At 39.6% G+C, this 13,995-nt stretch overlaps 1 long non-coding RNA gene across 24 annotated transcripts in view; it reads right to left on the bottom strand.

Annotated features, from left to right (window-relative positions):
• LOC125091580 (uncharacterized) overlaps nt 1–8,901 on the bottom strand; it is a 49,183-nt gene extending 40,282 nt beyond the window's left edge. For 22 of the 24 annotated variants that reach the window (XR_007124693.1, XR_007124690.1, XR_007124692.1 and 19 more), the window contains exon 1: nt 8,699–8,901. This is a non-coding gene — a long non-coding RNA (uncharacterized LOC125091580). Of the gene's footprint in view, nt 1–7,780; nt 7,885–8,026; nt 8,079–8,698 lie in introns of those variants that run through there. The other 2 variants (XR_007124695.1, XR_007124694.1) reach the window with 2 other exon arrangements.
• Between the last annotated feature and the right edge of the window lie 5,094 nt (nt 8,902–13,995).

Raw genomic sequence — 13,995 nt, 5'->3', positions numbered from 1 at the left:
ACTACTGCATTCCCTGTCAGCAAAAATGTCTTAGAATCTACTAGTAATCATGAGAGCCAGGCAAAAAGCTCTCCCACCATAAGTGGGGAATATTTCATGCTGCCAGGCATTGGGGAAAGGGAGCAGGAGCCTTGATCAGCTCGAGCCATCTCTTTATTGGATAAAGTAAAGCAGCTGTTACTAGACAAAGATCTGCACACCTACAAGCAGCAGCAGCCACTAGCAACTGAGCTTATTACAGCTGTGAGGGACAAGAACAGGAAAGAAATTTGTATAGGGCATAATTGGGAAATAATGGCAAATGTAAATGTAGACACCTCACTATGAACTGCCTGCACTAAGGAGCCAAGAACAGAAAGTGGTTGGTAGTTAATGCCTCTCTCTGAAGACAGAGATCTTATTTCCACCACTCCCTTCTCCCACTCCACCTAGCTCTTTTCTAAACTAAACTACTTCAGTTCCCAGCCCCCTTGCCACTCAATTTATTCCACTTCTGTTTACGTCAACAAATTTCAAAATGGGAATACTTTCCATGTTTGACTAACTTTGAAAGTCATAAATGTACACTATGAAAAAAATTCCAGAAATACGTTAAGGATGGAAAGTAAAAATCGCAGAATCCCAGGAAGTTTAACACTTGGGGTATGTTTCTCCAATTACTTTCATGTACACAAACATTAATTTTTATTTCACAAAAACTGGATGAAAACCATATTATTGCCCTCTAGCTTTTTTTTTTCAATTAATATACTTGAGAATCTTCCCAAGTAAAATATTCATCTATAAGACTATTTTTATTTTTAATGCCATGTTGTAATATTACATGAATAATATTTTACCTATCCAAATGATCACTCATGAATAGCTAAGTTTTTTTTCCCCACTTTTTATTGCTATGAACATTGTAAACATTCCCATACCTACATCTTTTAGGATATCCTTAGAATATTTCTTTAGGATTTCTTTAGAATATTTTGGGGTATATCCCTAGAAATGAAACTGTGTGGTCAAAAGACATATAATACTTATTTTGCCATAATATATATAGCCAAACTGCCTCTACAAAGAACTACACTGAAACTGGATAACCCCACCAACACCAGTATAACATTTTTTTAGTATTTGCCCATGTGATAGGTATTAAATGCAATAATACATTTTTTATGAATTCAAACATTTATTACTAGGAGAATTACAAAGATGAGTAAGATACAGTCTCTGCCCTTGAGACTAAATGAAGGGAGACAGACAGAAACTGGTAACGTTTACCATTATCAATGTTCATGATGAAGAGAAATTAGAGTTCAGTTTGTGGTGCTTCCTAAAATGACTCTGCGGCTATTGCTAATAGAAAAGGTCCAAAAGAGTATTATTTGACAGTACTCCAAATTAAAAATCCATCTTCTAATATTCTAAGGAGTTGTGCTAATCCTCAATCATCTAGGTGGCATTTTGATGTGACTTCATTGTTTTTCCTTCATCAAGTCTAAGTTAAGAACCAAGTAGAAGCTGCTGGGAAAATGACCCATTTCCCTGCTCCGCCCCCCACCAGCCCCAGGCAGTAAAGTGAATGAAGTGTAGGTGATGTTTTATTGGAAGGATTCATTGGCACTGGACCAGGACTTCCATCTTTCCTTCTCCTACCATTTCCAGTAAACAGTGAGCTATAACCATTTTCCTTAAGACGTCAAATGGCTTCTCTCCCTGGAATCTCACTGCCAGGCAGATCTGCTTACACATAGTTAGGCTGCAGTAGTATCCATTCCAACTTGGGAAATACAGATAAAAATAAAAAGAAACTATTTTTTTTTTAGTACCATGTGGGTCAGATACAGATGAGCTCAAAGTAGACACCACCAAAATCATTTTAAAAACCTATCCGACAAAGATGGATGAATATGCAATAAAACAAATACAGCAAAATGTTAATTGCAACATCCAATTGGTAGGTAGACAGGTTTTCAATATACAATTCTTCAACTTTTCTGTATGTATATTTAGAATTTTTCTATAATAAGATGCTGGGAAAAATCCAATAAGCAGCTCAAAAAACAATGCTGTGAGGGCCTTTCCTACCATTTTACTCCTAGAATGAGACTATTCTATATTCTCTCTTTTTTGTTTGTTTGTTTTAGATATAGCTTTCTTGAATTGGACTTGGGAGCTCTCAACTTTTTAATGACATGAAATGAATCACAATATACCCACAGGCAGGTTACCGAGACAATGTGTGGAAGGTTAGGGAGGGTAAAGGGAAAGGCCCTAAGCTCTTGGAAGTCCAGGCTTCCTAACTGTATGAAGTTTAAGTGAGTATTTCAGAAACCCCATTTCTTTGTCTGTTAGCATTCAGACCTGATAAACATTTGCCTTGGCCTACCTTTCTGTTTTAGCTCACATCAGTTTGTTACTTTCCATATTCTCACTGCAAAGAGCTGTGCAGGAAGGAGGGGGTCAAGGGATAAGGCACCAAGGTATGATATGGCCACATTCTTCAGTTAGGATTTAACAAAATGAATTTCTAGAGATGAAGCTCCAAACTTGATGCTGAAGTACATGGTATAACTGACTAACTGCTGGACCCTGGTGGAGGCCTTATAATCAATCTACCTTGAAGTGTGTTCTAGCTGGCCCACCTGTAAAATAGGAAAAAGACCTGTTATAAAGAATAATGAATGAGGTAAATAAATGAGTTTCTGAGATGCTAAAAATATCTTTGGTGAATGGAGAGGAACATGAAACCATCACCGTCGCTTAGTGATCCAAAGCAGGGTAGGCAATGTTTTTCTGTAAAGGACAGGCCTTATGGGCCACCAGGTCTCTGATGTACTCAACGCTGCTGCTGCAGGACAGAAAGGCCACAGACAAAATATCAACAAATAACATGTGTTCCAAAAAAACTTTATTTGCAAAACAAGGCAGTCCATGGGCTGCATTTGCCTATCCCTCATCTAGAACGTGCAGTCCTACCTAGGAACACCACTTGAAGGATGACCTGAGGAGGACTGAAAAGGGGATGAGTCTACAGATAGGAACCATTTAGTGCACCCTGGGCAGTGAGGATGAGGCTCCTGATCTGGCAGCTATCACCCAGGTCCCACCAAGGAAGAGGATGTCAGCAGCAGTAACGGTAGCAACATCTGTAAGTACCAAGGACTGAAATCCAAACACAAAAATAGCATTATCTCAGAAAAACTCTTTATATACATAACTAGAAAGGAACAGCACGTTTCTGACCACATGCGTTGTGAATAACAGTTGACAGTCCAGAGCCTGTGGAGATCACCTCAGCAGGCACACGATAAATGTTTGTTGATGACTCATTCATTTATTCATCCAATAAACATTTACTGAGGCCTACTAATGTGCCAGGCTGGGCTCTGAAGAAGACACTGTCCCTGCCCTCAAGGAGCTTACAGTCTAACTGAGAACATAGGAAGGGAGACAGGCATATACACAGACAATTACAATACAACCTGGTAAGTGCTGCAACACTTATCAGGTTGTATTATAATGGCCGATGTAAAATTTCGTTCCAGGGGGCGCTGCTCCAGGCTGCTGCTGGCTGTAACATCAAGAGAGGGGAGGAAGAGATTGTAGAAATCAAAGGTTAAGGCTTTTAGGCTATTTCAAATACCCACGCTCTCCCTAACTCCTGATCAGAGAGATAGGTTTGGGAACTAGACAATGGCCATGATGTAACATAGGACTCCCACGCTTCAGACAGAGACATCCAGTAAAGGATCTTCTCAACTACCTCCTCTACAATACAAGCTCTGTTGTTTTGTTTTGCTTATTACACATCTGTGAACCTCCCTGCAACAGGCAGTAAGCCTCCTTTAACACCTGCAACTAACAAAATGCTGAAAAATGGGGGCTTACAACTACCTGGATTAACCCAGTGTAATTTGATAGCAAAAAGCAGTAAGTAACAAATCACTGGGCACCTCTAAATCCTATAATCCCCACCCTTCACTGAAAAAGTAAACATCAGAATGCTATTAAATATATGAGACAGTATAGAGCCCATAGATTGGGAATGATAATTTAGAAAGCTTGACTTAATAAATATAATTAAACAGATTCTCTGGAACCCCAAATAAGAGACCCAGCTTCAGGAAATGTTTTAAGACATCTCACCCCCCAAATTTAAAGACTATCTAAATTATCTACATAATAGTAAATAACAAAATAAATAAGAAATATGAAACAAGGAGGTAATACAATTTTCCCAACCACTTTTCAACATTGAGTGATAATAAGAGACTCGAGGAGAGATTACTAGTGTTAACTAATCACTTGGTTCAGATGGTTTTATACAAAGACAGGATGGAATTTTTCTGTGCCCCATACTGTTCTTAATAAGGCCTAGGGTTTTAATGGCTCTTCTGTCTCTGCAACCAGTAAACTGAGCTGATGACATCAACAGATTGTTGCCATTTAACACTGAGGTCCCCGTCTTCGGACCCAATGTCTTCAAGGCCACTTTTACATGCTTAACATACTACTTCCCCCTGAAGTCTTCTTATTGCTCTTGCCTACACTGTTCCATTCTGCCACTGTCAGCCCACACTCACAATGCCTTCTCAGGTGTTACAGTCTGTTTCTCCTAGCATTTTACACCCCTGAAGAGTTCAATGTTATCTATAAATGTGGACATCACACTATGTCCACATTCTCCTCCAGAACACTCCTAAGTATTCAAAATAAGATCAGTCCCCGGAACGGATGGGGGGGAGGGTTCTACTGTTTTTGTGTCTTGTCTAAGTTGGTTTCTTATTAGGGACAAAATGTTGCCATGTCTTCTTCCCACACCCAAAGCCAGGGTGTACCAATGCTATGCAGCAGCACTCAAGACTGCTCTCTATTTAAATAAAAACACAGGACTATCTATTTAAAGGACAGACAAATGTTATCTCAAAATGGCTACCAAGAACCTGATATGTATCCCATTAAACAGTTGTCTTTAGAATCACAAACATTTCTTAACACTCAATGGCAACATATACTAGGAGTATATGTGCAACAAATCACGTTTGTTATTTGCAATAAATGACAGAGGATAATAGATCCTTATACAGAACACATAATACAGAGCTCTTACAAATACATAACATTCAGACACAAATCGAATAGTTCACAAAGAGCTAATAATTAACATTTGAGAGTCTGGCCTCACCAGGAATCAGAGAAATGGATAGTAAAACAAAGACACCATTCTCTTACATATAAGGTAGCAAAAATTTTTTTTCTAAATACCTAAGTAGGTGGGTACAAAAAAATGACATAATTTTTTGAATGTTACTATATAGCAAATCTTTATAACATTCTAACTTTTTGATGAACAATTCTAATTCTGGAACTCCATTCTATAAAGAAATAACTCAAAATAAACAAACAATAAAAACTAAATGAAATTGAAAAGACATTCATTACATCATTTAAAATACTGAAAATTCAAAAATATTTCGATACAAGTAGATACCATGAAACCACTAGATGACAAATGCAAACAATGTTTAACGTGGAAAAATGCATGCTATAATGTTAAACACAAAACACAACATAAAATAGTACAAATACATGATCAACTGTAGAAAAATGCAGGGAATGAAAAGACGTGAACACATTTATAAACACTGGGTCATCTCTGGGCAGTGAAATTACAGATCCTTTCCCCCCAAAGTTGATGGTTATCCTCAGATAAAGCTACAATGAATATTTACCAAATTTCTAGATTGAGGGAACTATTCAAACTTAAACAATGGAAGAAAAATTACAAAATAGATATTTGACCACTTGCTTTCGAATCTCTACTAACCCAAAATTTAAAAACAAAAATTAAAAGGCAAATAATAACCTGATGTATGTAACACTGCAGAAATCTGAGTAATAGCCTTTATCTGAAGAATACTTTCAAATAGAACAATAACACTAAACTAAAACTCCAATAGATAAATCAGTATAAGACCTGAACTAACATCACACCAAAGAAAATTAAACTGCTAAGAAATATATGGAGGAAAAGGAGTCCAAACTCACTCATAACCAAAGAAATGCAAAATTAAAACACTACTGTTTTTTATCCATAACATATTTTTTAAAACAAACACCACTCAATGCCTGTGTGAGTAAAAACAGGTATGACCTTTTCAGAATGAAATCTGTCAATACATATTGAGTGTTACAAACGCTGACAATAGTAATTCCACTTCAGCAAATCCATCCTAACCAATAATAAAAAAGAAATGCATGTATTTTCAGTCTTTTATTATAAGAAAAAAATTCTCCTTTATTATTGAACATTTGCATTAACACACCAAAACATTAATAATGGGTAACCAAAAAAAAAAACAAAAAACAAAAAACAAAAAACAACTCTACTGCCGCAAAAGACTGCTGTCTCAAAGCCTTTGACCAGATCTCAAATCAGGCAAAACAAGAAGGGTGTGTCCAGTCTGCGGCAGTCGGCCATTTTAAGCCCTCTGCAGAACAAAAAGCATAGAAGACAAGGGTAGATAAGGATGGCCACCCCGATAGGCTCCAAATCAATAATTCTTTACTTTTTGTCTTCTCCATAAGTAGCCCTGCACAATGCACTGAATAAAAAGTGGCCAAGAGCAAACAGGTCGCCTTTCTTAAACAGCACAGGTAAATTACAAACAAAATTTGAAATCATAAAAGAAGGGTATTTTAAATTTTGAACCCTCATTTCAGGGTAATAAAGCATAATGTTTAAGAGCACAGCGTTATGGAGTTATACAACTTGGATAAAAATCCAGTTTCAGCCATCCAAATGGATGTAAAGCCTTGGGCAAATTACTTAATCTTATGTGCCCCCCACATTTCTCATTTGTAAAATATGAAAAATGGTACTGCTATTTCATAAGATTGTTGAGAGTACTAAATGAGTTAAGGCATGTGTAAAAGCATGTAGACCAGCACCTGGCATATAGTTTTATGTGCTACAGACATTTAAACAGAATTATTACTATAGAGAAATGGGCTCAGAGAAGGAAAAGGACCAGTATGAGATAACTGCGAGAATTATTGGGCAACCGCGGTCTCTTCTATTTTGAATCCTGTGCCCTCTGTGCTACATATTTAAGTGCTAAACTATTAGTTTTAGCGATTTACAGTAGAAATTCATTGACAGCCCTCTGAGATCCACGACAGTACAGCTACCTAAAAAAATCTTTGCCCTGGTTCAAGTTTTACAGAAAAAAAAATAATTTAGAGGAAAGGATATGAACCTAGATCACCTTCATACCATCATTACCATCTGCCCAAATTCTAGGTTTAAAGTGTAACAAGCACTTGGAAACACAGCCAAATCCTCACACCAGTATTCTGCAGTGGGGGAAATCAAGGGCTTCTGACCAACATAACAATAAATTCTCACAATACTGCAATCACTGTGTTCTGCTGCTCTGATGGGACGAGGGAATGTGTCCAGAGACAAGTACGGCGGCCCACAGTCTGACAGAGAGCCCTCCAAATGTGTATTGCCGGAATGTGGCCTGGCTCCAGTGCTCCAATTTTATGCATTTCCTACACACAGTCAGCTGCCCAAACCTTTTAGACAGTCATCTCCTCCCCATTTTCAAACCCATATATTATCAATGGGCCACTGAAAGGCTAAGATTCTGGGTGAATTTCCGGTGGATTTGGCCACAGCCTAAGACATCTCCCAGTCGAGAGATCCCTTCACCCAACCAGAAAGGTAGATTCTACTTCTCTGCAGGGCCCGCTAGCCCAAGATGGCCAAGCAAAGACAACTTACCTCCCCCCTCGCCATTTTGCAATCTTAATTACACCCACGGCGCGCGCCTCCCCTCCCCGTCATTCCGTCTGAAATACGCCTGCGCCCCTCTCTCACCCTAAAGCCAACAGTCACAATGTCGTCTCAAGTACGCATGCGCGCCTTCACTTTCCCTCCCAACTGTGTACTAGAAACTTTGCTTTCTTAGTTACGCATTCGACACCCTGCCCCCGCCCCCCGCAACGCCCCAAGCTTGCGCGTGCTCACCTCCCTTCTCCCCAACTGGGGCCCCTTCCCTCCGCATCGGGGCCTTCTCAAATATACAAGCGCGATCCCGCGCCTCCCCCAACCTCTCAAATACACATGCGCACCAAGCCCGTCCTCTATGCCCAGCCCTCCCTCCTCCGTTTCTTATGCATGTATATATATCGGTAAAGCTGTGCCCCACTACTCAAGGAGGGACACTACCAGCATTTCCTAATGGGGGTCCGTGTGATACACTAGGGAAATGGAAACACTGCAGGTGACTGCAGAGAGCAAATCTCGACGGAATCCGCCCCGGCCCCCAGGGAGGAGCTGGAGGATCCTCAGTCTCCGTAATAAGACCCGCTACCCAGAACAAAGGCAAAGAAAGCTCTCATAATTGGATAAGCCTACACCTAAGGCCCATCCTTTAAATACACCTCTGCTACGTACGAGGGGCCCCAATTTTTTTTTAACAACGTTATGGGAAATACCGACGCTCATGTGCCTCAACCATGATTAGAGTAAAGGAGTCTACAGCTTTTCACAATGGAAAGTACACTCTCAACATCCTTTTGTAGGTTTGAGACCGATGCTGTCCCCCACTTTTTCCTCTCGTGAACCGGGAGAATATACTCAGATTAAGGATCTCCCCGTCCCGAGTTCCCTCCGCCGCCCTCCATGTTCTTCTCCTACCTTCTGGCTGAATCGAGCGTCGTAGCACGAATTCTTAGTGCTGGCCGCCGAAAGAGAAGGTAGAGGGAGCAGCGGCACAGATTCCGCAGGTCTAAGGTGGCTACACAGGCCAAGGTAGAACTGGACAGGCGAAAGAAAACCAGTGGCGCCTTAAACCGCAGTGCTGATGCAAGTTAAAGGACTGCCTCTCCGGGATCGCCGCAGTAGGCTCCTGGCGCATGCGCTGAGTACGCCCTCTTCTCTCCACCCCCACCCATTACCGCCTTTCGGAGGTTAACCCTGCGGCCTTCACCTTTTCCTCAGCGCCGGGGTCCCTAGCCCATCCGGCCTCTTCCACGTTTTCTTCCCTTGGTCTCACCGGCCTCCGTCACCATCCCTTCTTCAGCCCATCCTTCTTTCATCAATGCCTCTCCTATTCTTAGCTCACCATTTCATTGCCAAGTCTCCCCGTTGGCTGCCTTTATTTGCTCTTTTTGTTCTTTTCGTTGTTGTATAAGTTTTATTGAGACAAAATTTTGTGTCTTACAGTGCACCAACTTAAGGTGTACAATGCAATGGATTGTAGTATATTCAGAGTTGTACAGCCGGCACCGTGATTTTAGAATTTTTCATTAATCCAAAAAGAAACCTCATGACATTAGCATATCTTTGTGTTCTTTACATTTTTGTTTAAATATGTAATGTTTTAACATTGACATTTTATTTTTATAGCTGTAACAATGTGTCATCTTAACTATTTTTCCATGTTGTTAATTAGCAGCTTTATCTTTTAAAATAAATGGACACCATTCATTTTTTTAAGTATTGTAAAATTGAGGTCTGACCTCAATTCTTGCAGATGGAGTTACTTGCTCTTTCCACTTCTCTTCCTTTTAATGAAACTTCGATAATCTACAATGGTCCCATCTGAAGAGAAATTCCAAAAGGAGGCACAAGTTGGAAATTTTGAATCCTATAAAATACTTAGAGTTCTGGGCCTACCTATTTGTCTGAACTTCCCAGTTCAGAAGTGGTAAAGGAGAAATTTGGAGACCTCTAATTTATCCACCCATTTTAGGCTGACATTCTGAGGCTGTATTTCCCTCTCTCTACACTCTTAGAGGATGTGATGGTTAATTTTATGTGCCAACTTGGCTGGGCCACAGTGTCTAGATATGTGGTCGAATATTATTATGGATGTTTCTGTGAAGGTGTTTTTGGGGGAGATTAACGTTTAAATCTGTGGACTTTGAGTAAACCAGGTTACCTTCTATAATGTGGATGGCCTTATCCATCATTTGAAGGCCTTGCTTCCCCAAGCAAGAGAGAATTCTCCTAGCAGATAGCTTTTAGACTTGAACTGCAACATCAACTCTTCCTAGATTTTGGGCTTCCCAGATAGACATAAATATATAATTATAATTATAATTATAGATATATTAATTATAGCTGTGTTGGAGATATATATGTATCATATTGGTATGGTCATATATATCCATATAGATAGATAGATAGATAGATAGATAGATATCATGTTGGTTCTGCTTCTCTGAAGAATCCTGACTAACACAGAGGATTTCTTGAAACCTGTGAATACCCTGAACTGAGATTGGGGCACAGGGAGAAGAGGCAATCAAGAATACACTATTAATCCCTTGAATACAGCTTTGCATTGTCATATTCTGCATCAGCGAAATCTGACATGGAACTGGACTTAAATTTGCAAAAGCTATCAATACAAGGATATAAAACAACTGAGGAAATAAGTACCCTGGTCTTCTCAGAGTCCAGTAATTTTTCCATGATAGTACTAGTCTACATTGGCACAAGAACTTGTCTGTTCTTTGTCATTTTTGAGGAATGAGGCAATGGGAAAACAGAGACTGGCAAGATGGTACACTATCAAACTCATGTTAGTAATGGCCTTAATTTCATTGCTAAAGGCTAATTAATTTGAATATGTGAACAAAATGGCTAAGAGATCAAGTAATGGGATTGTTTTGTTTATTGACTCCCTGATAAATTACCTAGGGAAAAAACCTCTTGCAACAAAAATCCAACCAGGGGGCAAAAATGAGATACACTATGGCCTAGAATCCATCCAGTCTTGTGTATGAGTAATAGAAGATATCTGGTTAGAGAGCAAAGATGTGTCATTTTAGAGGACGTGTATGTTTTTAAGGAGGTCATAATTATAATTTAGGAGATATTTGTATCAGTCAGGATTCATGGTAAGGAGCAGAAAACCCACCTGTATTTTAGATGTAGGAAGGAGTTTAATATAAAAAATTACATGCCTACAAACTACTTGGAAGGAAAAGAGGAACAGGTTCTAGGTGGAGTCTCAAGGAATAACTCCCAGAAGAATATAGAACTAACCAACCAGAGTTCTGTTACCACCGCTGCTGCCACCAAAGTCCTGCAGGCACATTTCCCAGCCCCCCTGCCCAGGCCCCTGCCTCCCCAGCAGCCACCACCCTTCAAAAAACCACCTAACAGAGAACATGGCTGAGACTTAAGATTCCCGAGGGAAAAAAAATGGGTCAGGTGACTGCTTTGCCCTGAGCCTGCCCCCTCCCTACAAAATATACATTTCTGGCAGCTGGACATGGAGAAATACTATGAGGCCTTGCAGTGGGGACCTGTCCTCTGGCTGGGGGCTTGAGAGTCCATTTGGACTAGGGTTTGGGCTTCTGGGGTAAGGTAGCTCTTGGATGGGTGGGATGGGGGAAAGGATTGATCAGGTTTGAAATCCCTTCCCAATCCAAAATATCCCCATCTGGCTTGAGGGACCATGGAGGGAATCTCTGCATGGGCATCATTAAAGGTAGAGGTCCTGGTCTGGTGGGGGTTCTCTAGATGGAGGCTCCAAGCTGGTATAAGTCATTTTCACTGTGTCTGTGTGTTCAAATCTGAGTCTTGGAGACACAGAACTGGACTTAGGGGTTTTGGGTGGGTAAGGGGCTCAGATCAGAGATTCTTGGCCTAGAAGCCCTTAGGACAGGGTTTAGGAAATCCAGAGTGTGGGCTTGAGAGTTTAAGTACTCCCAGAAGTGGGATTACAGTGTTTCCACTGGGTCTGTGGGCTCCAGTCTCAGATTGTGAGTGTGAACTCTAGGGCCCAGGAAAATGGGGTCCCCATTAGAATTGGGACCATGGATCCATGGTTCTGGCAGCCCCAACTAGGGCAGAATTTACAGATTACCTCTCAAAACAAACAAAAAACAAAAGTAAAAAACTAACCAGAATTGCTGGTATCTATGAGGCTCCAACTGCATCTCATGAATTTAAGAGTACACCAAAGCCAAAGCCAAAGTGAAAAACCACAGCTTCTGCTGTCACCATCATAACTGATTATTGGTAAACAGTGCTAATGAATGAACATTAAAATTATTTGTGTGACAAGTCTGCACAATTCACTTGTCAGGAATAGGCAAATGTAACTGGAAGATGTCACATTTGCTTTCCAAATCTTGAGGACTCGATTCTAATTGATAGATGTTATTTTATCTCCAGAATTATGGCTGCAAGTGAGTATAGAAAGTGGACTTTTTGACTTTCCAGCTTTTCAAACAAGAAGGATGATTAAACGAAGCTTGAATAAGCTAGTCCAGAGTACCCAGCTCAGTGATACATAAAGTAAAGGGGGAGATATTCAATTGGGAGCTGGGAAACCTGGGATGTAGTCCTAGCTCCGTCACTGTTTTTTTTTTTTTTTAAAGATTTTATTTATTTATTTGACAGAGAGAGAGCACAAGTAGGTAGACAGGCAGGCAGAGAGAGAGAGGAGAAAGCAGGCTCCCTGCCAAGCAGAGAGGCCGATGCGGGACTCGATCCCATGACCCTGAGATCATGACCTGAGCCAAAGGCAGAGGCTTAACCCACTTAGCCACCCAGGCGCCCCTCGGTCACTGTTTTAATTTGATCTTGGGAAGATTACTTACTCTCTTGGGCCCAACAGAGTTTATCTAGTAGTTATTGAAGAGAAAGATTTTAAGCAAGAGAGTGATGTGGTGAACTTTGCATTTTAGATAAATCACTTGGTCAAGAGATGATGTACACCTGCTTTAGAGTAGTTGTGGGTTAGAGAGAAATGTGACACCTTGGAGAAATATTTAAAATGTTAAAGCATTTTATAATGATAAAAAGGATGATTCATCAAGAAATTATAACAACTAAAAACATATATGCACCTAACAAAAGATCCCAAAAATGCTTAGGAAAAAAAAAAGACAAAATTAAATAGATAAATGAATAATCCAACAATAATAGTTGGAAACTCAATATTCTATTCATGATAATGGATGCTGCAAGTGGACAGAAAATCAACAATGATATAGAAAGCTGGAACAATACTATCAACCAAATTAATCTGACATCTAGAGAATGTTCCAACCAATAGCAGCAGAATAAACGTTCTTTTCAAGCCCTCATGAAACATTTTTCTAAGACAGACCATATGCTAGGCCATAAAACAAGCTTCAATAAGTGTAAAATGATTGAAATTATACAAAGTATGTTCTCCAATCATAATGGAATGAAATTATAAATCAATAACAAGAGGAAATTTAGGGAATTCACAAAAATGTGGAAATTAAATATTGCACTCCTGAATAACCAGTGGCTCAAAGAAGTAGTCACAAGGAAAATTAATAAACACTTTGAAATAAATGGAGAAAAAAACCACAATGTACCAAATTTTATGGGATGCAGCTCAGAGGGAGTAGCAGTGGAGTATGGGAGTAGTGCGCAGAGGGAAGTATATAGCTGTAAATACCCACATAAAAACAAGAGAGATCTTAAATCAATAACCTAATCCTCCCCCTTAAGAAACTGAAAAAAGAGCAAACTAAGCTTAAAGCAAGCAGAAGGAAGGAATAAAAATTATAGTGAAATAAAGAGTTAAAAAAAAAAACCGCTATGGAAAATCGACTAAGCCAAAAGTAGCTTTTTGAAAGATCAGGAAAATTGAAAAAACCTTTAGCTGGACTGGCCAAGAAAAAGAGAGAGAAGACTCAAATTTCCAAAACCAGGAGTGGAAGAGAAGGCATCACTACTGACCTTATAGAAATAAAAGGAGTATAAATGACTACTATGAACAATGGTATGCCAATAAATTAGGTAGCCTAGATGAATTAGACAAATTCCCAGAAAGACAAACTACCAAAGCTGCCTCAAAAAGAAATACAAAACCTGAATAGACCTACAACAAGTAAATAAACTAAATTAGTAATTTACAAACTTCCCACAAGAAAGACTCAGACTAAGATGGCTTAAGTAGTGAAAATTTCCAAACATTTAAAAAAGAAATAGTATCA

The sequence above is a fragment of the Lutra lutra genome, chromosome X, assembly GCF_902655055.1.
Source record: "Lutra lutra chromosome X, mLutLut1.2, whole genome shotgun sequence".
Classification (NCBI taxonomy): Eukaryota; Metazoa; Chordata; class Mammalia; order Carnivora; family Mustelidae; genus Lutra; species Lutra lutra.
This window is presented reverse-complemented; position numbering and strand designations above follow the sequence as displayed.